The sequence below is a fragment of the Pogonomyrmex barbatus genome, unplaced genomic scaffold, assembly GCF_055798465.1.
Source record: "Pogonomyrmex barbatus isolate J1 unplaced genomic scaffold, ASM5579846v1 scaffold22, whole genome shotgun sequence".
NCBI lineage: Eukaryota > Metazoa > Arthropoda > Insecta > Hymenoptera > Formicidae > Pogonomyrmex > Pogonomyrmex barbatus.
Window position 1 is genome coordinate 1,432,513 of NW_028297119.1, and position 23,932 is coordinate 1,456,444.

General features: G+C 33.0%; 1 protein-coding gene across 1 annotated transcript in view; it reads right to left on the reverse strand.

Moving 5' to 3' along the window:
* Window positions 1-13,604, reverse strand: part of LOC105427296 (chromatin assembly factor 1, p105 subunit) — a 798,730-nt gene extending 785,126 nt beyond the window's left edge. Inside the window, exon 1 of the mRNA XM_089078296.1 lies at window positions 13,311-13,604. The gene's annotated coding sequence lies outside the window, so the exon portion shown is untranslated. The remainder of the gene's footprint in view (window positions 1-13,310) is intronic.
* Window positions 13,605-23,932: the final 10,328 nt, after the last annotated feature.

Here is a 23,932-nt window from a genome sequence, read left to right on the forward strand (position 1 = left end):
CTGATATGTTTTCACGGTAACCGTCTCTTTTAGTTCGGTGACGCGGCGGTCGCAGGGTCCGAGTATACATTCGTTGGCACGTGAACGATGCGTACTGTATGACTTCGCTCGCTTGTGATACGTTCGATAGTCCACGTGAATTTTCCGGCGGTGGGAGTGCTTCTCGCCGGCACCTAAAAGAATGATCGGTGGAAAACTATTATTTAAATAAAAAAGAATGGAGGTTTGTTACAATCATACCGTTATTTTCGCTCTTCAGGCCGAGTACTTTTTTATTCGCGAGAGCATACAATACGCGTTGTCAGATAATCTATCTTCAGTCGAATCCAGCGATATCGCGTTTTATCGTCTCGTAAACATCGTCGTATTCGATGTGATATATGAGACTATCTGTGTCGATGTACATAATCTTTGTCGCAATACAAGGGTAACATATACTCGTAATGAAATTCATACAAATAGATTTTCGATATGTCGATATACGTACCTGCGTAAATCCGTTTGTTGAACTTCATCTCGAGTTTACGCAGTTCAACGACGATTAAATTTTCACAAAGACGCTGCGACTGTGGAAATTTGGTTTCGCGATTATTGCCTCCACATACCGTCTGTCCCATTTCGTTACTAGTTTTACATCGATATGATTTGGAACATTTCCCATCGTTTTCGAATGCCGCATTATTCATCAATTTATACAAATTTTTCTCGAAATCGTTTTTCACACACGTTCTAAACTGTGTATTATGCAAGATTTTGATTAACTACTGCTGAAACTCGTGTTATCCGTGTGCACCACGAGAAGATGCACAGTTGAAATTTGCACATTATGTGTGCATGAGTGCGCGCGCGCGTGCGCGTGCGTGTTTGTATGTGGTCCAATATAAAGTATTGCCGCCTCTTCGGCAAATCATCTTAAGCAATCTGTTCTTCATGGTGATACATCTGCTGATTTGCTGATCTGCACACACATACGCACGCACGCACGCACGCACGCACGCACGCACGCACGCACGCACGCACGCACGCACGCACGCACGCACTCATATAGTTTTTTATATATAAATATTACTATTATTTATATATAAATATTACTGTATTACAATAATTACTTGCGTAACATTACCGTTATGACTTTTCATGATAATAGTATGGATTTGGTAATGACATTATATTCTCTTATAATATATCGTAAAAATAACATGCGAAAATACGCGATATTTTATTTATTATGTAATGATGAATAATGTAATAAAAAGTAAATCTTCATTGTTGCATTATTTTTATTTAACTTTTATGCATTTTTTCAATAAGTAATGAGTATTACTAATGAGTAATAAGTATGTTTATGGTAACATATCTGAAAAATATTTTTATATTTATCGTGTCCGTTACTATAAATGTTATATAACTGATAATACTGATTCATGTATATTTCATACGTGTCTCTTGAAATTTAGAATTGGAAAGTAACGCATTATTTGTAATATTGTTACTGTTACTTTTGTTTTTTTATGATAACAATTCAGTAATAACTTTTTTTTAACGTTTCTTCATAACAGCAATAGTAATGTCAGGGTTGGAAAAAGCGCTTTTGAAAATTCGAATCGTTACTCATTACTCATTGAAAAAACGCATAAAAGTTAAATAAAAGTAATGCAGCAATGAAGATTTATTTTTCATTACATCATTCGTCATTATATAATGAAATGAATAAAATATCGCGTATTTTCGCATGTTATTTTTATGATATATTGTAAGAGAATATAATGTCATTACCAAATCCATACTATTATTATGAAAAGATAGTCATAACAGTAATGTTACATAAATAATTATTGTAATATAATAATATTAATATTATAATTATATCATTATAATACAATTATAGTATAATTATAATATAATTATTTTAATATAATATAATTATATTATTATTATATTATATTATATTATATTATATTATATTATAATTATATTATAATGATATAATAATGATATAATAATTATAATATAATTATAATTTAGTACAATTGTACTAGATTTCTTTCTAGTATAATTGTACAGCTATAATCATATATAATTTTGCTATATAAATATTAAAATATTATATATTACATGTAAATGTTACATATAATTTTTCGTTATTTGAATAATACAAATAGTGATTATTGCAACGCATTATTGCAAAAAATGGATGATATAGCTGTATTTTTTAATTAAATGTTTATTTATCTTAATAAATAAACTTATAATTTTCTATAATTTTTTATATTTTTTTTTATTTTTGGTTCTGCAATACGATATAATACAATTAATTTTCGACGTAGCAGCTTACATGTGGTTGACAAGCTATCATTCCAATTATAATTTGGTTATGTAAAAATCAAATTATGCGCACTTCATTTAAATACTACAAGGGTAGTCTGAAAAGTTTTGAGCCTAAAATACATAGAAACAAGTATTTTTTCGGTCAAATATAGTTTTATTTTTCAACATAATCTCCTTTTAAATCGATACATTTTTCCCGATACTCTAACCTCTTAAACCCCTCCAAATAGTAGTTGGCGTCTTGCTCCGTAAAATAGGCGTTTACGTATGCGATGACTTCCTCGTTCGATGAAAATCTCTGTCCTCCAAGCGAAACTTTAAGTTTAGGAAACAGGAAAAAGTCGTTGGGGGCCAGATCTGGTGAATACGGTGGGTGGTCAACCAATGCGAAGTGCAGTTCGTGAATTTTGGCCATGGCGACCGCCGAAGTGTGAGCAGGTGCGTTGTCTTGATGGAACAGCACTTTCTTCTTCTTCAAATGCGGCCGTTTTTTTGCAATTTCTGCCTTCAGCTTATCAAGTAATGATGCGTAATACGCTCCCGTTATTGTTTTACCTTTTTCAAGATAGTCGATACACACAATTCCGACTATCCCAAAAAACAGCTCGCCATTACCTTCCCAGCTGATGGAACCGTCTTCATCTTTTTCGGAGCAGGTTCACCCTTTGCAGTCCACTGTTTTGACTGTTCTTTTGTCTCTGGAGTATAGTGATGGATCCAAGTTTCAGCTACAGTTATGAATCGACGCAAAAAATCTGACTCGTTTTGCTTGAACTGCTCCAACAGGGCCTTGGAAATGTTCATTCGAATTCGTTTTTGGTTCAAAGTGAGCAAGCGCGGCACCCAACGCGCGGATAGCTTATGCATATCCAATTCTTCAGTCAATATATGACAAACGCGTTCTTTCGATATACCCATAGCCTCTCTGCTATCTCTCTAACCTTGATTCGACGGTCGTCCAGTACCATTTGGTGAACATTTTCGATGTTATCAGCGGTGGTCGCAGTTTTTGGCCGTCCCGAACGCTCATCATCAACCAAGTTGGTACGACCACGTTTAAATTCAGCTGCCCATCTTTTTACGGTGGCAAATGATAGAACAGAGTCCCCGTAAACAGCGTCCAACTCGATTTTAATTTGCGCAGGCGTATTGCCTTTCAAATGTAAGAATTTAATCACGGCACGATATTCAATTTTTTCCATTTTTACAAAAACACTGACATCGACTGACACAAACGACTGTCAAACAACAACTGAGCGTCCAAAATGGTTGAAATTTTCACAAAAGTCTTTCAAAGCATATACTATTGTAGGAACTAGAATGGTTTTGACGTTTTAACGTCATCTTCATGTTAAGGCTCAAAACTTTTCAGACTACCCTCGTGGCTAAGATGCAATACGGATAATCGATAAACAAAACTAATACGAATATCCAGATCATATTACCAGAGTATCAAGTGACACGGGTGATGTTTTGATGTGTTCACGCGCAGTGAAGTTCGCGTAGAACGGCGGCGAAACGCCCATGGCTCTATTTACGCGAGACCTCGGGATGTACTCGATCTACATTTCTATATCTCAGCAACGACTGACTCGAGTTTTAACTACACTTAATCGATAGCTGAGTATCAAATTATATAAGAAAAATGTTTTTATTTTTTTTCTTCGAGTTCTACAAACTGAGATATCGCAAAGTTTAAATTGATAAATTTTAAGAAATGTCTTGGTCGTCGTCGACCGTAGCTTTCTTTTTTCTGTCACAAGAAGCGTTAATGAACGTCTCTGTATGATAACTCTTGTAGTGCTCATTTTTTTTATTTGATATGTCTTTGACAGATGTCCTTCATATGAAGTTGTATGTATTGATTAATAAAATATAAAATATAACGTTTGTCACATATAATAGTAAGTAATACTGTAATATATAATTTAACATTGAAGAAATAGTCAAATCGGTCCACCAAAATAAATAATTTTACATTAAATTATAAGAAAATATTGACTAAAATTAATTTATATCAAAATGTACCCAATTATATAAATATATTTATTTAAATGTATTGATAGCATTCTTATCTACAATCATGATTTAAGAGATGTGTGTGTGTGTGTGTGTGTGTGTGTGTGTGCGCGCGCGCGCGCGCGCGCGTGTGTGTGTGTGTGTGTGTGTGTGTGTGTGTGTCATAATGATAGATAGATAGATATATAGATAGATATATCAAAATGATATTAATTTGTTATTCCATTTAATATAATGGCAACATAATGGGAACCAGATCGATTAAACTTAATGAACGTGAATTTATTAAATGTCGCTTGACATCAAAATACTCTCAATATAGATTAAATCAATAGTACTTATTTTATTTATTAAATAATGCAAATATTCAACTAAATCGTGGAATTTATCATAAAATGAATGTAACTAACTCCACGTCTTCGTTATACAGCTGGAGAATATTTAGAAGCAATGTCAAAAGAATTCTTGGAATCTAATTTGAGTACAATATTTTCTGCTTTGAGAAATGCGGAACAATATTGGCGTAAACTGAGAAGTGATTTAAATTGCATGACCCAACATTATGGTCCTGCAATTTTGTTTTAACACTAAGTCTGAGCGAATGGTTATGGGAAAATTTAAGCGAGTATCTTCGTGAAGTAAATAAAAAGAGTAATTTCCCTACATCATTATCTATTAGTGCACTTGTTGCTGCAGATCCAATATCAACATCAAGATTTCTGGATAATAAATTCCATGCAATGCTTGATTTTATTTATCCAAAAGATCATTCGATTGAAGAAGATGTGAATTATTTCTGGCGACAAAAATATCAAGAAAGAGGAATACAATATTTTCATATATTAATTTGAATAAAAAATGCGCCGATTTTTGGAGAATCTTCTAATGAAGACATTTCGAAATTTATTTTACAATATATAAATTGTAAAATACCAAATAAAACTATTTCTCTATTATTATACAGACATGTTATTGTAATACACATCAATGACATGTGCATAATAATTATTGTCTCCGTTCTAAAAAAGTAGGACATAAAATTATTCGTAAATGTCGTTTCGGATTTCCTTGTTCTGTTACAGAAACATTACATATATGAGATGTCGTAAGTTCCATAGCAGGTAGAAAACAAAATGCAGAAGTAAACTATACGATATTCCCAGAACAGATGAAGAAATTAACATTAATAATTACGATCCTGTTCTTCTTACTGCGTTGAAAGGAAACATGGATATTCAATTTATTGATAAAAAGTAGTCTCTTCTAATCTGATAGATTACTAAATATATGAATAAAGCAGGAAAATATGAGTTGTCTGAACCTATTCTTAACTGCAAAAATAATAAAAATAAATCATTAGCAAGTTATCTATCTTTGGAATATTGCTATGCGATTTACGAATAATAGAGAATGCGAAGCTCTTGAAGCTGTCAATATATTATTAGGTATTCTTTTAGATGGAACTGATCGAAATACAACTATTAAATGGTTAGATGTTAATCAGATACGATCCAAAAAATTGAAACGTTGCAAGAATATTGAAATTCTTGACACTGAATCTACGGATATATTTTGTCCGTCTATAATAGATGATCATTATCCAAATAGACTGGAAGAAATAGAATATACATCACTTTATGAATTTGTGCAATGGTATGATACCATAAAAATTAAATGAAGATATTGAATATCGTAAAATAGGAAGAAATTATTATCTTAAACGACGGCAACGTAAACATTTAGTTAATCATTACAGATATGACGTTCATACACAGCCAGAAAAATATTTCTTTGCACTATTATTTACCCAGGAAACAAAATGCTAGCAATTTGCTAGCAAATTGGCAACAAATTCGATCAAATATTACAAATCCATAGCCATCTGTGTCCGCGTTAGATTCGGGATTTGTCGACAAAGCCTGCTGACATGCTATGCCAGAAGATTGGCGGCAGAAACCGAGCAGAGTTTGTCCTAACATTCTTGTTGGACGATTACGTTTTGCATCAAACATATACATAAAAATAATAAATGCATGTTTAAATTTTGATTATAATTTCGCTTATATAGAAAGTTTGATAAATTTTGCAGGCGAGAAACGGATGCCATCTAACGATAGTTTTTCCAATTATTATGTTTAAATATGCGTAATGACAGATTCTGCTCGGTTTTTACTGCCAATCTGTTGGTATAGTATGTCAGCAAGCTTTATCATATTTTTGAGAAGAGTTTGCTCACATTGTCAAATATTACAGACTCTGTGTGCAATTTGTTGCCTTTTTGCCATCAAACATTGGTAACAGGTTCTGCTCGGTTTTTGTTAGCTACTGGCATAGCATGTTGGCAAGCTTTGTCATATTTTTGAGGATAGTTTGCTCACATCATCAGATATTACAGACTCTGGGTGCAATTTGTTACCTTTTTGCTATCAAACGGTGGTAACAGGCTTTGCTCGATTTTTTCTAGCAATCTGCTGACATAACATATCAGCAGGTTTTATCCTATTTTTAAGGGCAGTTTGTTCCCAACATCAGATATTACAGACTCTGTGTGCAATTTGTTGTTTTTTTGCCATCAAATATTGGTAGCAGACTCTGCTCAAAATCTGTTTCTGCAGATTTTGCTATCGGGGTATGTTCCAATTTTCTATTTGTTTTCTGTTTTCTATTTGTCTGTTACCATGGCGGAAACTAGATGATCTTAATTAGACGGATAGACATTGATGATGCGCAAATTAATAAAAAAAAAATGGCTTAGAGGAGCAAAAATTGTGTATATATTTTCTTACAAAAGGTTATTAAAAAATAATTACTGATTGTATGTTCTTTCTAATATATATAAAGTGAAATTGTTTCAAATATGTTAAATAATAGATATTATTAGTTACTAAAAAAATAAGTATTATCCTAATAAAATTATCTTTTAAAAAAGATAAAAAATGACGCCAAGTTCACCCCTTTTCTTGTTTATGTAAAAGGAAGAAAGAATTTTATACAAAAATTTCCATCTACAAAAGTCTTTTTAGTAATAAATTTTATATTAGTTTTATATTAAGTTTATATTAGTTTTATATTAGTTATTTTATATCATAAAAGATGTGATATAAAGAATTGGCGCTAATTTCTAATTTAATAAAATAAAAAGACTTTACAGTGAAATACATTTTATTTTGTAGTTGATTTTTATTTGAAAAGTTTCATTATTTCTATAAAAAACATGATATAAAAATTGGTACAAGCTTTTAATTATATAAAGTAGAAAAGAAATTTTGCAAAGGTGAAAAAAGATATTATCAATCCAAAATTAATGTCAATTTGTAGTTACCAAAAAAATTTTATTGAATTATTATACTTGTGTTTATATAAAAGTAAAATATAAAAGAAAATTTGATGTGTAAGAAAAAAAAACGACGTATAAAAACTTGGCGCGCCCGAGTCGCATTAAAATTAGTTTTAATTATAACATTGAACTATGTAATAGACAAATAGAAAACAGTTTGAATTAAAATTTAATACATTTTAAGATTTTTTATTTTTAACTTATTTTTTTAAATTAAATATTAACTAAATAAAATTAATGAAATATATAATTAATTATTAATTAATGAAACATTTTTTACATAAATAATGCAAGAAACTTAAGAGTTTATTTTATTAGAATATTATCCAGTATGAATGCATGTGTTTTAATATTTATTGATAAATTTTTTTTTATATAAACACAAGTACAATAATTCAATAAAATTTTTTTGGCAATTACAAATTGACATTAATTTTTGATTAATAACAACTTTTTTCACCTTTGCAAAATTTCTTTTCTACTTTATATAATTAAAAGTTTGTGCCAATTTTTTTATATTTCATGTTTTTTGTAGAAATAATAAAATGACTTTTCAAATAAAAATGAACTACAAAATAAAATGTATTTCACTGTACAGTTCTTTTTATTTTATTAAATTAGAAGTTGGCGTTCTTCATATCACATTTTTTGTACCAATGAAATTTATTACTAAAAAGACTTTTGTAGATGAAAATTTTTGTAAATAAAATTCTTTCTTTCTTTTACATAAACAAGAAAAGGGGCGCGTGAAGTTTATGTTATTTCCAGGATTATTGTGAATAATGAGCGGATATTCAGGTAATTTATTATCTAGTTCAAATCATTAACCCTAATTTTTAACGCGAAAAAAAATAAAAATTAAATTTGCATGCAAAGTTAAATATACAATGGATAATAATATAATCATTAGCGACAGCAAAGTGAACAAAAATGATAATTGTGATAAAATGTTATTCTATTCTTACACGCAACACATTCACAGATGAATGTCTATTAAAAATCTAAGAAATAGCGCTCACTCAGCTAAATTTTATTCATTAATAATTTATTAAGCAATCAAAAAAAAAATAGTTCAGAGTTTTACGATTTATTTGTTATTTTGGAATAATGCTCTGTAATTGTGTGTGCGAATTCTAAAACATATCGTGTCCGCATGTGCGCACACAGATGTACGGCATGAAATATTACAAGATGTTTTGTTCGAACTTATTAAATATAGATAGGAAACTTTTTACTACATTTATAGATTGCTAAGACTTTTTTGTGACAAACAGGGTCAGTATAGATCTCTATTTATAAGAAGTAAAAAGATCAAAGTTAAAGAATATAAGTTTTATATCTGGCATTTTCAAAATTAATTATAAAATATTTATTTATATAAATTAATTATTGATCAAATTATTCATTAATTCATATTAATTCTTATAAATTCTTAATAATTTACAAGTCATATCCGAATTAAAAACTAAAATTCGCATTTAGGTTGATTCAGATTTTATAGCTTTATCAATATTCATTTAGAATGATTTTTTGTGTATTTCCAAATCTTTCTACTTCAGTACAGAAATAATCAACAATATATAACGGATAACAATGTAACTATTAGCGACAGCAAAGTGAATAAAAATGCGAACCGCGCCGCACTCCTGCGCGTGCTTTGTTCGGTTTAATGTGAGCCGTGTTCATTCGATAATTGACAACCCTTAAAGACTGTCCTATCTCTTTAAAGATGACATGGCTGTGTGATCATAATAATTCGAGTCATAATAATTCGAGAAATTAACGTTAATGAGCACGTCGGATGAGCAGATATCTTATCTTTATCTTTGTATACACTGAGGATGACTCAAACTAGAGCCGAAACGTATGTTATATATTTTTAAATTGTAATAAAGATCAATTGCGCACCGTAAACAGCGCTGATTCTCATTTGCCCATTTATTACATCATGAATAAAAATGATAATTATGATAAAATGTTATTCTATTCTCACACGCAACAGTTCACAGATAAATGTCTGTTGAAAATTTACAAAATAGCGCTCACTCAGCTAAATTTTATTCGTTAATAACTTAAGCAATTAAAAAAAGAAATAGTTTAAAACACATGTATTATAGAACAGCACAGAGATGAAATTAAAATAATAAAAGAGAACATTATAAAATCAGAATCGCACCTATACATTTAGGGAAGGATAGTAAAATAAGTTAATAGAGTATTTTTTATCTTAAACATTAATTTTCTTTAATAGATCTAGCAATCTATATTTTATATTCAATGAAATGTATGTATAATCAAATATTTATAATGAATATTTATGAATTTTTTTTAAATGTACGTTTTCTGATGTATGCAGGACTTTTAGTGTGTGCATGTGTATATGTATATGCGTGAATACTGTGTATCATGTATGTATATGTGTGCGTACAAAAGTGTTGCTTAATTACATAAATATACCAAATTTAACAAAATTAATAATAATTAATAATAATAGTAACATTGTGTCATGATGTAGTCACAAAATAGCAAATCCTTTAAATCCTTTAAAAAAATTTAATCTAGATATTTTAATGTACATATATAAAAAACATAAGAAAGAAAAAAATAATCATAAATTATTCAAACAATGTAAAATGCAAACAAAAAAATTAAAGCTAAAGCTAAAGAAAAAAAATAAAGAAGAAATCTGGAAATATAAAGAAAATAAGAATAAGTATATAATAAATATAAGGAGCTAAGGAAAAAGGGATTTATAATAAATTCAAAAACCTATTAGAAGTTAGCCCCCCACTTTTAGAAATAACTTATTTTGAGAGTTGTGCTGAATTGTGCTAGGTTTGTGCTACATTGTGCTCGAATTTTAAAACCGTAATGTGAAAAATGTCATAAAAAATGAAAAAAACGACATTTTAGGCTAGCCTCCCACTTTGCGATTTTTTTAATTTTCTCGATTGTGCTAGGTTGTGCTAGGTTGTGCTAGGTTGTGCTAACATTGTGCCAAAATATTATCTTTAAAAAATAATAACAATAGAAGTTATGATAAAAAATAGATTTGGAAAAAAAAATATATAAATGACATTTATTCTTATATCATCTAAAGAGTATGCAAATGCATATCTAATATATACTCGCTTAGCACAAATCGGCACAATTATCGGTTTCGTCAGCAGAACGATATGAAGGGCATTTTACTCTTGAGCGCGGTCCTTCGCGCACGCATTTTTTCTTAAAAATTCGGATTTGTAGTTATTGGATGTTCATAATACTGCATATCTGAATTGTGCTAGCCTAGCATAAGTTGGCACAACCATAACTTTCGTCAGCACAACGATATGAAGGGTACTTTACTCTTGATCGCGGCCCTTCGCGCATGCATTTTTTGTTAAAAACTCGGGTTTGTAGTTATTGGATATTCATAATACTGCATATCTGAGTTGTGCTAGCCTAGCACAAGTTGGCACAACCATAACTTTCGTCAGCACAACGATATGAAGGGTACTTTACTCTTGATCGCGGCCCTTCGCGCATGCATTTTTTGTTAAAAACTCGGGTTTGTAGTTATTGGATATTCATAATACTGCATATCTGAGTTGTGCTAGCCTAGCACAAGTTGGCACAACCATAACTTTCGTCAGCACAACGATATGAAGGGTACTTTACTCTTGATCGCGGCCCTTCGCGCACGCATTTTTTGTTAAAAACTCGGGTTTGTAATTATTGGATATTTATAATACTGCATATCTGAGTTGTGCTAGCCTAGCATAAGTTGGCACAACCATAACTTTCGTCAGCACAACGATATAAAGGGTACTTTACTCTTGAGCGCGGCCCTTCGCGCACGCATTTTTTGTTAAAAACTCGGGTTTGTAATTATTGGATATTCATAATACTGCATATCTGAGTTGTGCTAGCCTAGCACAAGTTGGCACAACCATAACTTTCGTCAGCACAACGATATAAAGGGTACTTTACTCTTGAGCGCGGCCCTTCGCGCACGCATTTTTTGTTAAAAACTCGGGTTTGTAATTATTGGATATTCATAATACTGCATATCTGAGTTGTGCTAGCCTAGCACAAGTTGGCACAACCATAACTTTCGTCAGCACAACGATATAAAGGGTACTTTATTCTTGAGCGCAGCCCTTCGCGCATGCATGTTTTGTTAAAAACTCGGGTTTGTAGTTATTGAATGTTCATAATACTGCCTTCATATCGACGGTTGTGCCAACTTGTGCTAGGCTAGCACAACTCAGATATGCAGTATTATGAACATCCAATAACTACAAATCCGAATTTTTAAGAAAAAATGCGTGCGCGAAGGACCGCGCTCAAGAGTAAAGTGCCCTTCATATCGTTCTGCTGACGAAACCGATAATTGTGCCGATTTGGGCTAAGCGAGTATATATTAGATATGCATTTGCATACTTTTTAGATGACTGATATAAGAATAAATGTCATTTATATATTTTTTTTTCCCAAATCTATTTTTTATCATAACTTCTATTGTTATTATTTTTTAAAGATAATATTTTGGCACAATGTTAGCACAACCTAGCACAACCTAGCACAATCGAGAAAATTAAAAAAATCGCAAAGTGGGGGGCTAGCCTAAAATGTCGTTTTTTTCATTTTTTATGACATTTTTCACATTACGGTTTTAAAATTCGAGCACAATGTAGCACAAACCTAGCACAATTCAGCACAACTCTCAAAATAAGTTATTTCTAAAAGTGGGGGGCTAACTTCTAATAGATAATTCAAAAACTGAAATGTGGAATCACCATGTTTAATATGTCAAATTTATCAATAATTAATCTCAATAATTAATTATTTATCAATCTTTACATTTTTTCATAAAATTTTTAATGAATTGCTTTAATATTGAATTTTTATCACTCTTTATATTTATTAATATCATAAATGTTCATTAATCATATTCGTATAAATATTGATTTCAAAATTGGTTCATTCAAAATAATGCTGTTGTAATATTGCATTTATTTAAAAGTTTCTAGTTTCTATGCAAAATGATGATTAAATTTTTGCAGTCTTTACATATTTTGGTTTCTTCAAGTTTTGGTTTACTTCAAGAATTGATGTTGATCATACTTCACAAGAATTTGACATTAACATAGCTAATGTTATAAATTCAAGTAATTAAATTATATAATCAAAACTATCATATTCATTGTGACAACTCGTAATAATTAAAAAAATATGAAAAAAGCTAAAAATTTCACAATATTAAAATGGATTTGTGTGTTCCTAAAAGATTGTTTTTGACAGATCACATCTATAATGGGTAAATTATTGAATTTTGCGAGTACTGAAAATTTGAGAATCATAAAACAAGATTGAAAAATAGAAGATTGAAAAATAGAAACAAATATATTATATAAGACAAATATATTAAATAAGACAAAAATCTTGATTTTCGTGTTTTAAATTACGAATATAACAGAACTCGAAAATAAACTTAGAAGAATCGCATTTATTCGGATAAATCAATAGAATCACAATTATCTATATAACTTGTACATGCTCTATGTGTCTATTGCAAAGATGATTTTGATTAATTTTTGTATCTTGAGATTTTATTTGGAATAAGTCTACCGAAGGAACTCACCCCTTCGAAGAATCTCTTTTTCAAGATGCGATGAGTTTGCAGTGTCGTGTGATATTCGCTCTTATACACGGTTGTCACCCTCGACACGCCTACTGATCACAAGAACGCGAGACGCGAGAACGCGATGAACGACAGGGTGTATGCGACATACAGTAGTATAACTCGGCAGCTATCGTGTTGGCGAACACGATTTCGTATATCGAATGAGATGCTCGGTGGTGTGACAATGACGCATCGGATGGCGGTGGCAGCAGCAGTGGCAATGATAGAAGCCGTGGTAGTAATAAGACGGTGGTGGCGCCGACGGTGGCAGCAGTGATGGTGGTGGCAGCGACGGTGGCGGCAGCAGTAATAGCGGTGACGATAATAATGACAATAGCAATAACAGCGGCGGTGATAGTGGCGTTGACAGTGACAGTAGTAGCAATCGTGACAACAACAATAGCAGCATAATAAATTAACATAGATTAAAATATAACAAAAAAATTACGCGCGAATATATAATTATATAAATATACTACTGTCATCAAAAAGTATCCGAATTGACTCATTTAACTCTGTACACGAAATTTTGTTCCGAAAACAAAATTTTATGCAAATTCTTTCTTCAAAATTCGACATGTTAAAAATCGTCGAAAATACTTTTTCTCATCACACAAACATTTATTTATAGACTAAGAAAGGTAATGATGTGAATTTTAGACAAAGATTAGAAACAATCCAACTAATCTAAAAAAAAATATTACTTCGCTGTTCGAAATGCGCAGTTTAAATGAATCAATCTCAATATAAATCTTTTTTTGATCACAGTAGTATCCTTAATCCATAAGTTATGGATACAACACGGACACGCACCAGAATGCAATTTTATCACAGCGTTGGAAAATGGATGTAACTATATAATTCGAAATTTGAAAGTGGATATACTAGCAGTGTACACTTTCAATCCGATGAAAAAGGAATGGCCGCTCTCAATTTCATGCAGCGAAGCCAGCTTTTACTTCGTCTCCATTGATTTTCGATACAGTGAACTACTGAGCAAAAACGCTGAAAGTTTGACAGTATCCAACTAACAGCGAAGTAACGCTAGAAAAATGTTGCCGATGAAATGAAAGACTGAAAGAGAAATTATAAAGATACAGATATTAGACAATTTTTAAATTATGGAAAATGATTGTTTATGATTTTATTAAATGATTATTATAATTATTTATGATTTTATTTATGATTATTTATGATTTCGAAAATGGGTGCCACCCAATATTTTTTCTTTTCATACGATTTTTTTCTTTCTCAATAAATGTATCGTAGCAAGTACAGCGATTATGCGTCGTTTCCTCCGTAATCTCTACTGTAACAGTGGTTGCCATACATCTATATTGCTCTATATATTCGATGTACTATTATAGTTCATTTTAAGACACAAAATAAGAAATTTAATTTTTTTTTAATTACAATAACTTTTCAGCTACGGCACATTTGACACAAATGCTTTAAAGTCTTTTTGCTGCTTTACATTGAAGTGGAGTAAGGATAAAATGTTAGCTTTTCTTCGCTTCATGAAAAGGAAGGAAGCGATAGCGATAGCTTTTCAACGCTGCTTTGCATTGAGATGGAATGAGGGTAAAAGCTTTGCTTCGCTGCAGATAAAATTGCATCTTCAAACTTCTTTTTGGCAATGGCAACAACAGCGATGATTGCGGCAACAACAGCAATGACAATGACGATACGCTGATCAATCAATAAAAGATTCTTGCATTTTTAACTATAGTAACATATAGTATCGTAAAAGAATAAATTATTAAAATTTATTATGAGTGAGTTGAATAATAAATTATTAAAATTTTAATAATTTATTATTCTTTTACGGTACTCTGTGTTACAGCTAAAAATGCAATTAAAAATATGCTTATGTTTGATTTTTATAAAGTCAAACTCAATTCTTTGAACACGTATATACCAGCACATCTACATAATAATCTCGATAATTTAGAAATTTAGAATAGATTTTATTATTATAGACACTTGAGGGAATTAACTTAATCTTATAGGAACAGTCAAATTTTTTATTCTCCTATCCATTAGTGCCATTTAATTATACTTACTTTATTTTTGTTATTGCAGCTTGTCTTCATCAAAATAAATTCTTTGGCAGTTATGACATTGCATCATTATTAGAGTGACAAAACAAACATTAAACGATTTGAATTGAATTACTACGTATCTCGGGTTGCATTCCGATATTCACTGCCTGTACTGAAAATCTATAATATACGTGACCTAAACTATGGCTGCGTTCCGTAACTTACTGGCAGTACTGTCAACATTATAGTGTGCTATGCAAGCGTTCCGCTTTCGCTATACTGTGAAATTGTGGAAATGGAACGGGATTGAACAGCATTGTGTACAATTGCATATGACGCTGTCATATAATAATATAAGAAAATGGAAAAAATTTTTATAATTAATAATATTGCACATATAATGGAATCAAGTAGCGGTGAATCTGATAGTAACTCTGATGCAATGGAAGAAATATTAATAATATTAAAGAAAAATAGATCAAATTCTATACCTAAAATACGTTGTAGAAGATATAGTACCTCGATTTACAAACAAAGAATTTAAAACTTGTTTTCGGTATATTTTTATAATTTTTATAATTTTTATTATTTTTATAATTTTTATCTTTTGTTCTTTGTAGATACGATAAATTGTTTCTGTAATTTTACTAAAATATATTTATTTTAGATTACATCGGAATATATTTTTTTTTTATTGGAATTAATAGGGCCAATTTAGAAAGGGATAGAAAATCAGATAGATGCACGATCTTTCCTGAAAAGCAATTAAAGCAATAATTTCGTATATAATGTTTATACAAACTTGGTAGTGCGAATGATCGAATCCGCTATAATATAAATATCAAACTTTATTTTTATCTCACAATGCTTCTTGTGCGTCTTCTTTATTTATTATTATTTTATATTGAATATTTGTTTTTATATCGAGTAAGATCTTCTTTCTCGAACGTCGTCATTTTGTACTGTGACTGCTGTGTCTTTTTAGCTACAGTAGCCGCAGCAGGAAGTGACAACAAAATTTATGACGTCATTATTCTATCGTAGTGTTATCGCAGCACACTGGAATGAATTTCGGAACGGCATTACAGTACTGGTAGTGAGTTACGTAGCTTATATATTTTCAGTACTGACAATGAATATCAGCAGCCTCGATTACGTGTATAACTCATCTTTCCGTAAAAAGAAGCTTCTCATGCCAACATGTTCCAATTAACAATAGAGGCCGCTAGAAAATTGAATAACGGTTTTAAGATTTTAAATACATGGCGATCGATAGTATCAGTAGTAAAAAATTAGTCTTTTAGTATTTCTATGATAATCAATATTTCGACTTTCTTAAAATTTTACTTGAATTAGATATTACAGCGCATGGGGCGGACGTAATTTCTTCATATTTTAATTAAATATAAAATTCTAATAAATTCTATTAATTTGTCGCAATTATGTACTTCATTACTATGAGCAATTATCATGTGACATGAAATAAATTGCTTACATAATTATGTTATTTCAACATTTAATTAGTTAAAAATATCCTTCTCAAAAAAATACGAAAAAAATACTTTTACGTTTACCATTTGTAATCTTTTTATTTTTTTTTTTTACAACGATTACGTATGTACAACATGACAGATATCATTGTCAAAATGCGCTATCTCTACTAGCAATATAAATAATAAGTGAAAGCTATATGCGTGTGTGGTACCCTTGCCACCCGCTTCCGCTCTGTCGCTTGGCGTCTAAAGACACTACAAGTGCTTTCCATTTAGTGACACAAGTCGACACAAGTATCATTTTGTCCTTGTTAATTGAAAGCCAAGAAAGATAGAGCGATACTTGTGTTGACTTGTGTCACTAAATGGAAAGCACCCTACAATAAGAGACTGATCATGAAAAAGCCACTTTTGATTGGTCTGCCATCTTTTGCCTATGCCCACTTATTTTCAAATACATTAATCAACTACATTAATCTTAAATTGTAATATTATAATTTAAAAACATAAGCGTTTTAAAGGTGTAATGATACATCTTTCGCGCATCGTTCTAGCATAAGTACGACCGGGCTCCGTGTCCGCTACACCGACCATCGCGCGCGCCCGTAATACCGAACACATCGACCGTTGTGTGCGCAACAACACGCACTTATCACGTGCGTGACAAAATACGGCCGACGACCCGCGTTATTTTGCAAACTGCAAAATAACAAACTCGACAGATATATATTAGGTGTACAAAAAAGTTCTGAGCTTTTTTGTAAAATTCAATCTTTATTCAAAAACAAACAAAAAAATATTAATCAGCGAAACATTCCCCGTTTGTATGAACGACCTTTTGCCATCTTTCGGGTAGCTTGCAAATTCCTTGACGATAGAAGCTCACCGGCTTCGAAGCGATAAAATCATCAATGCATTTTCGTATCTCTTCAAATCTCACGAAATGTGTATCAGCCAAATGATGCTGCGACCGGAATAGGTAGTAATCGGAAGGCGCCATGTCTGAGCTATACGCCGCGTGCGGAAGAAGTTCCTAGCCTAACGCAAAGATATGGTCCTGAGTCGCTTTCGAAACATGTGGTCGAGCATTGTCATAAAGCAAGATCACTTTACGACATCCTTGGCTAGTAAATGGCCTCTTTTCTTCTAATGCATCGCTCAAATTGGTCAACTGTTGTTGGTAGCGGTCTGCCGTGATTGTTTCACCTGGTTGTAACAACTCGTAATACAACACACCTTTCCAATCCCACCAGATACAGAACAAAACCTTCTTGGCGTGGATATTGGGCTTTGGCATCGATGTCGAAGGTTGACCAGGGTCAACCCATGATTTTATATGTTTAGGGTTATCATAAAGAATCCACTTTTTATCGCCTGTAATGATTTTGTGCAGAAAATCTTTTTTCCGGAATTTTGAAAGCAAAGTGAGTGCAGTGTCACGCCGATGATTTTTGTTGTCTTCGGACAATTCATGCGGAACCCATCTGCCTTCCTTCTGAATTTTTCTCATCGTAATGTAAACGTACGGAAATGGTTTGCTGCGTAATACCAAGTTGTTCTGCAAGCTCCTTTTCAGTTTGCGCAGAATTTATATCCAGCAGTGCTTGCAATTCGTCCGTTTCAATCTTTTGAGGGCGTCCAGCACGCGATTCATCTTCAAGACTGAAATCTCCTTGGCGAAATTTTTGATACCATCTTTTACATGTAATATGACTTACAACGTTCTCTCCATATGCAGTACAAATCATTGCAGTGGCTTCAGCAGCATTTTTCTTCAGATGAAACGCGAAGTGGATGGAAAATCGAATATGCTCTTTTGTTATTGCCATCGTGAACACTACTGATTTTTGAGGTTATGTGCATCAAACGCCAAACCGTATGGCATTTTAAAAGGTCAAATGTCAACGCTTTAAAACCGCAGAAGGGCGGGAAAATATATATTATAACAATTTATAACAATTTATATTTTATATATTTTCCCGCCCTTTTGCGGTTTTAAAGCGTTGACATTTGACCTTCTAAAATGCCATACGGTTTGGCGTATATATATATATATATATATATATATATATATTAGGTGTACAAAAAAGTTCTGAGCTTTAGATTTCAACCGAAATAACAATTTAAATTTTATATATCTTCCCGCCCTTTATATATATATATATATACAGGTGTCCCGTAATATGTGTAACACCGTTCGTGAGAAGATAAACGGAGCGAGATAAATGAAAATGTCTTATATCATTTTGCGATATTTGCAATAATTTTTGAGTTATTAAATATTAAAGTTGCACAAATAAGAATGCGCGGGGAGAAAGCGCTTGCCTGATTCGTAGGACGAATAAGAAGCGTGAGCGATGGCTATTATCCTTCCCCTTATCGCGCGCACTCTGCCCATCGCCGAGCACCGGATGGCCATTGTCATCACGCTAGACCGTCCTACGGTTACATATATATATATATATATATATATAAACACACACACACGCACGCACGCGCGCGCGTACACACACACACACACACACACACACACACACACACACACACACATATCGGTCAAGGAGTCGACTGAGATTTCTCGGCGTCAAACACTCTCTTTTTTTTCAATAAACTTTATTAAACAATATAATTTTGCATTAATTAATTCAGGTCGCGACAAACGTGACTGCAAAACCCAAATAAGAAGGGAGGGTGTGCGTCACGGCGGGGCCCGACCACGAACCAGTCGTGAAAACTCGCAATCATTTTGCGAAAAAATACCACCTCAGCCAGGAATCGAACCTGGATCTCCTGCTTACCGGGCAGGCATCTTATCCTTTCGACTACCGAGGCATGTGATGATATTTATCGCAAATAACGTATTTAGAATAACACGTCAACAATACAATGATACACATATATATATATATATATATATATATATATATATATATATATTACAATATACACATATACATGTATTCTTTCGAATCTCCACGACCGATACTCCAGAGAGATGATGGTCCTATTCTCCCGAATGCACTTCACTCTTTCGTGTCGAGACTGACGTTTCTTATGTGCACCATCTCGCAAGTAGGAGCGGTAGAATCTACTTCACTACTCCACTAAGAGCTACTTGGTACTCCAGAGAGATGATGGTCCTATTCTCTCGATGGAAAATCTTAACGAATCCCCGCTCCTAGCACCGGTTTTCTTTTTTATCCTGTTTCGGACCGCCGATCCTTGCAGCGTAATCATAATGGTCGTCAGTGTTCGCAGTTCTCTAAGTCGCGCGGTAGCTTTCCGAGTAAAGGCCACGCAACCTGATTTGGCAATTGACATAATCTATTTAAGGCATAATATTAAATGGATTGATTACAAAATAAATACATGGTTACACTTTGGCAATCGCTAACAATTAATAAAAGTAATAATAATCGGCTAATAAAGTGTCGTTCGCTTGCCGCAACCCGCTTCGTTAGCGATGGACGCGATTGCGTTCTTGGCGTTCGCGACATCTCTTCCCCTTTAATGGAATGAAATTACGAAGGAATTCGAATTCCGTGTGTGTTCTTCCTGACACTCGCTCCTTTCTCTTCCGGTGAAAGATAGCCTTATCTACTAGTTTACATGCTCTTGCGTAAATATAGTATAATTGTGTGCTTATTGTCTAACATAACATAACATCGTCACGACGCCTCTGTGTGGCTATCTCGCTTTCTTTTTGCTTTTTTTTGTTTTTACTTGTGCACCATGTTATTAATCCTACAATTATTATAATTATTACAATTATTATTACTACGCAGGTGCCATAGGATATACAAAATATTTATTTTCGAATAAGTCATTATTATTATTTCTTAGAGTTTCCCTTATTTCTTCTAGGCTTACGCTTAATTTGGTTAAATCTACGGGATTTTTAATTATTTGTCGTAAAGTATCGGTCTTTGCTATTTTATTCATATCTTTATTTTTTATCTCTAGCGTGATATTATATATTATATAGGAAGATAATTTTGAATATATTTTGTTTCCTCGGTTTTTCATGCTTTCAATATTATTCGGTGTGGTTAATTTACAATTATCTTTTAGTTTTATTTTTTCCGGTTTCTTCTAATATAATTTTTTCTTCTAATTGGCTTTCGCACTTAATACTAATTTCTTATTTGTATGCTGTCATTTTCTTAGCCTTTAATAAATAGTTTGAGTCGATTCGCGTGTATTGTCACGGTTTTTCGTTTCTGTTTAATTTTATAATTATAATAACATCTGAGATTTTCTCAATTATTTGATATGGACCTATCTATGATGCTTCTAATTTCTTCGATTGTTCTCTGCGCACTGCTTCATCGTGCAAAAGGATCTTATCTCCTACTTTGAAGGTTTTAGCATTCGTATTCTTATTTGCATAATTTTTTGCCTTTTGTTTTGCTTCGCGGATATGTTCTTTCGCTAATTTTTGTGTGGCTCGAAGTCGTTCTCTTAACTCTTGCGCGTAGTTATCATACGTGTAGTATGGTTTCGGCGGCGCTGTCAGGGCTATAAGTAGAATTGCTTGGTGCCCGTACATCAATTCGAACGGTATATAGCCCGTTGCTATATGCGGTGTTGTATTGTATATGAACATCGCGTATGGGATCCATTCATCCCAATTAGTTTGATCTTCATCTATATAGTATCTTAAATATTCGGTCAGAGTCCTGCGATCTCTCCAGGGCTCCGTTGCTTTCAGGATACGCGGTGATTTAGATTTTTGTTATTTTTAAAAGGGTGCATACATCCTTGAACATCTCATTGACAAAGTTTATTCCTTGATCTGGCAGTACTTTCTCCGGTATTCCGAATTCGCATTATTTTTGTAGTGAATTTTTTGGCAATTGTGTTTGCTTCCTGGTCTGGTATCGATATCGCTTTACTGAATTTTGTTAAGTCGTTCTGAAATGTTAACAGGTATTTATTTCCTTTTATAGTAATTGTGAGTGGTCTCACGATGGTGGTCTAATGAGCATTTTTCAAACGGTCTTTCCGCCGTGTCGGTCAGTACTAGAGATATTTTGGTTTTTCTACCTCAGTTTGTTTTTCTGGCAGTATTCGCACTTGGCGATGTATTCTTTTACGTCTCTTATTAATGCCCGTGCCAGTTGTGCGTTAATCATATCCGATTTATAGCGTGTTACGCCTTGGTGTCCTCCGAGGAGGCATTATGATATTCATACATTATTTGCTCTTTTTCTTCTTTGTTACATTCACGTTCTTCCTTGTCGCGTTCGACATTATCTATGTGTCGATCGCGATCAGATTTCTGTTGAGCGCGTCAGCATTTGTGTTGCCTTTGCCGGCTTTATGTATCACCTCATAGTCGTTCTTTTCTAATTTGAGTCTCCATCTGATTAATCGCGAGCCAACATCTGTTATACTAAATAGCCAAATCAATGGCTTGTGGTCCGTGATTTGTGGTTCGACTATTTGAAATTTTGTTTCGGCCGAAATACAGTTACGGCCGAAAGTTTGACGGCCCATACTAGCAATTCTTTTTCCATTGTATTATAGTTCTGTTCCGCTTTATTCAGAATTCTGCTCGCGTAAGCAATTGATCTTGGCCAACTGACCCTTGCGACAATACCGCTCCGATGACGTAACCGGATGCGTCTGTTATTAATATAAAAAATTGTTTAGTAAAATCAGGATAACCTAATCGCAGTCGTTAGTCTCTCTTTTAACGTTTCGAATGCGTTTTGTTGCTCTGCCGTTCAAGTGAATTTTTCTTTCTTGTTAATTTTGAGTGAGTCCCAGTTGCGCATAGAATAAATCGGACACAGCAGGTTGAATGGATCGGACACAGGTCCAAACGGACACAATAAGAAACGAACACAAGATGGTTGAAATCGGACACAGTGACAATCGGACACAATGACAATCGAACACAGTGGCAATCGAACACAGTGACAATCGGACACAGTGCCAATCGGACACAATACCAATCGTACACAATAGAAAATGGACACACGAATAGTTGCAATCGTGATAATTTTCCTAAAAAAGTGTTAAAAGTGTTATTATATTTGAAGTGCAAGATGCAATCTTTCGCCTTATTAAAATGATAGATCCTAGAAAGATTGGCAAAGACCCCTACGTAAGGTTTGGGAATAAAGACGTAATCTTTCGCCTTACTAAATTAATGAGTTTATCATATACTAAAATGATAGATCTTAGAAAGATTAGCAAAGACCTCAACGCAAGAATTGAATGAAGTTTTCGCTGATCTTTTCATTTTGTTACAAATATAATTTTGTATTGTTTTCGTAATTAATTCTGTGATAGTGAGAGCTTCGCCCCCCTATCATGCATACAGAGTCACAACGCATGCTCAGTCATCGTTGCATTATGTCGCTATGACAGATTTCTTAACCAAAAAAATCGTCAACTTTAACGTTTAATATCTCGGTTTGCAAGGCAGACCGCTGCGTTTTTTTGCCAGATTCTTTTATCTATTTATTTATTTAACTATCCGTGCGTCCATTTCTTACTGTGTCCGATTGGCACTGTGTCCGATTGCCACTGTGTCCGATTGCCACTGTATCCGATTGCCACTGTGTCCGATTGTCACTGTGTCCGACTGTTATTGTGTCCGATTGCAACTATCGCGTGTCCATTTCCTACTGTATCCGATTAGTACTGTGTCCGATTTTCAATGTGTCCGATTGCCACTGTGTCCGATTGCCATTGTGTCTAATTTTCACTGTGTCCGATTTCAACCACCTTGTGTCTGTTTGGACCTGTGTCCGATCCATTCAACCTGCTGTGTCCGATTTATTCTATGCACAACTGAGACTTCTGCTTAATTTTGTCAGAGGCTTCGCTATCTTCGAAAAATTCGATGAATCTTCTATAATAACCGGTTAATCCTATGAAGGATTGCACGTCTTTTGCTTTCTTAGGTACTGGAAAGTTTGTTACGGCCGTTATTTTCGATGGAATTATACAGTCTGGAATTACAGTTTTCGGAAATAATATGACTTAAATATGTCACCTCTTTTCTTAAGAACTCGCATTTATTCGGTTATAG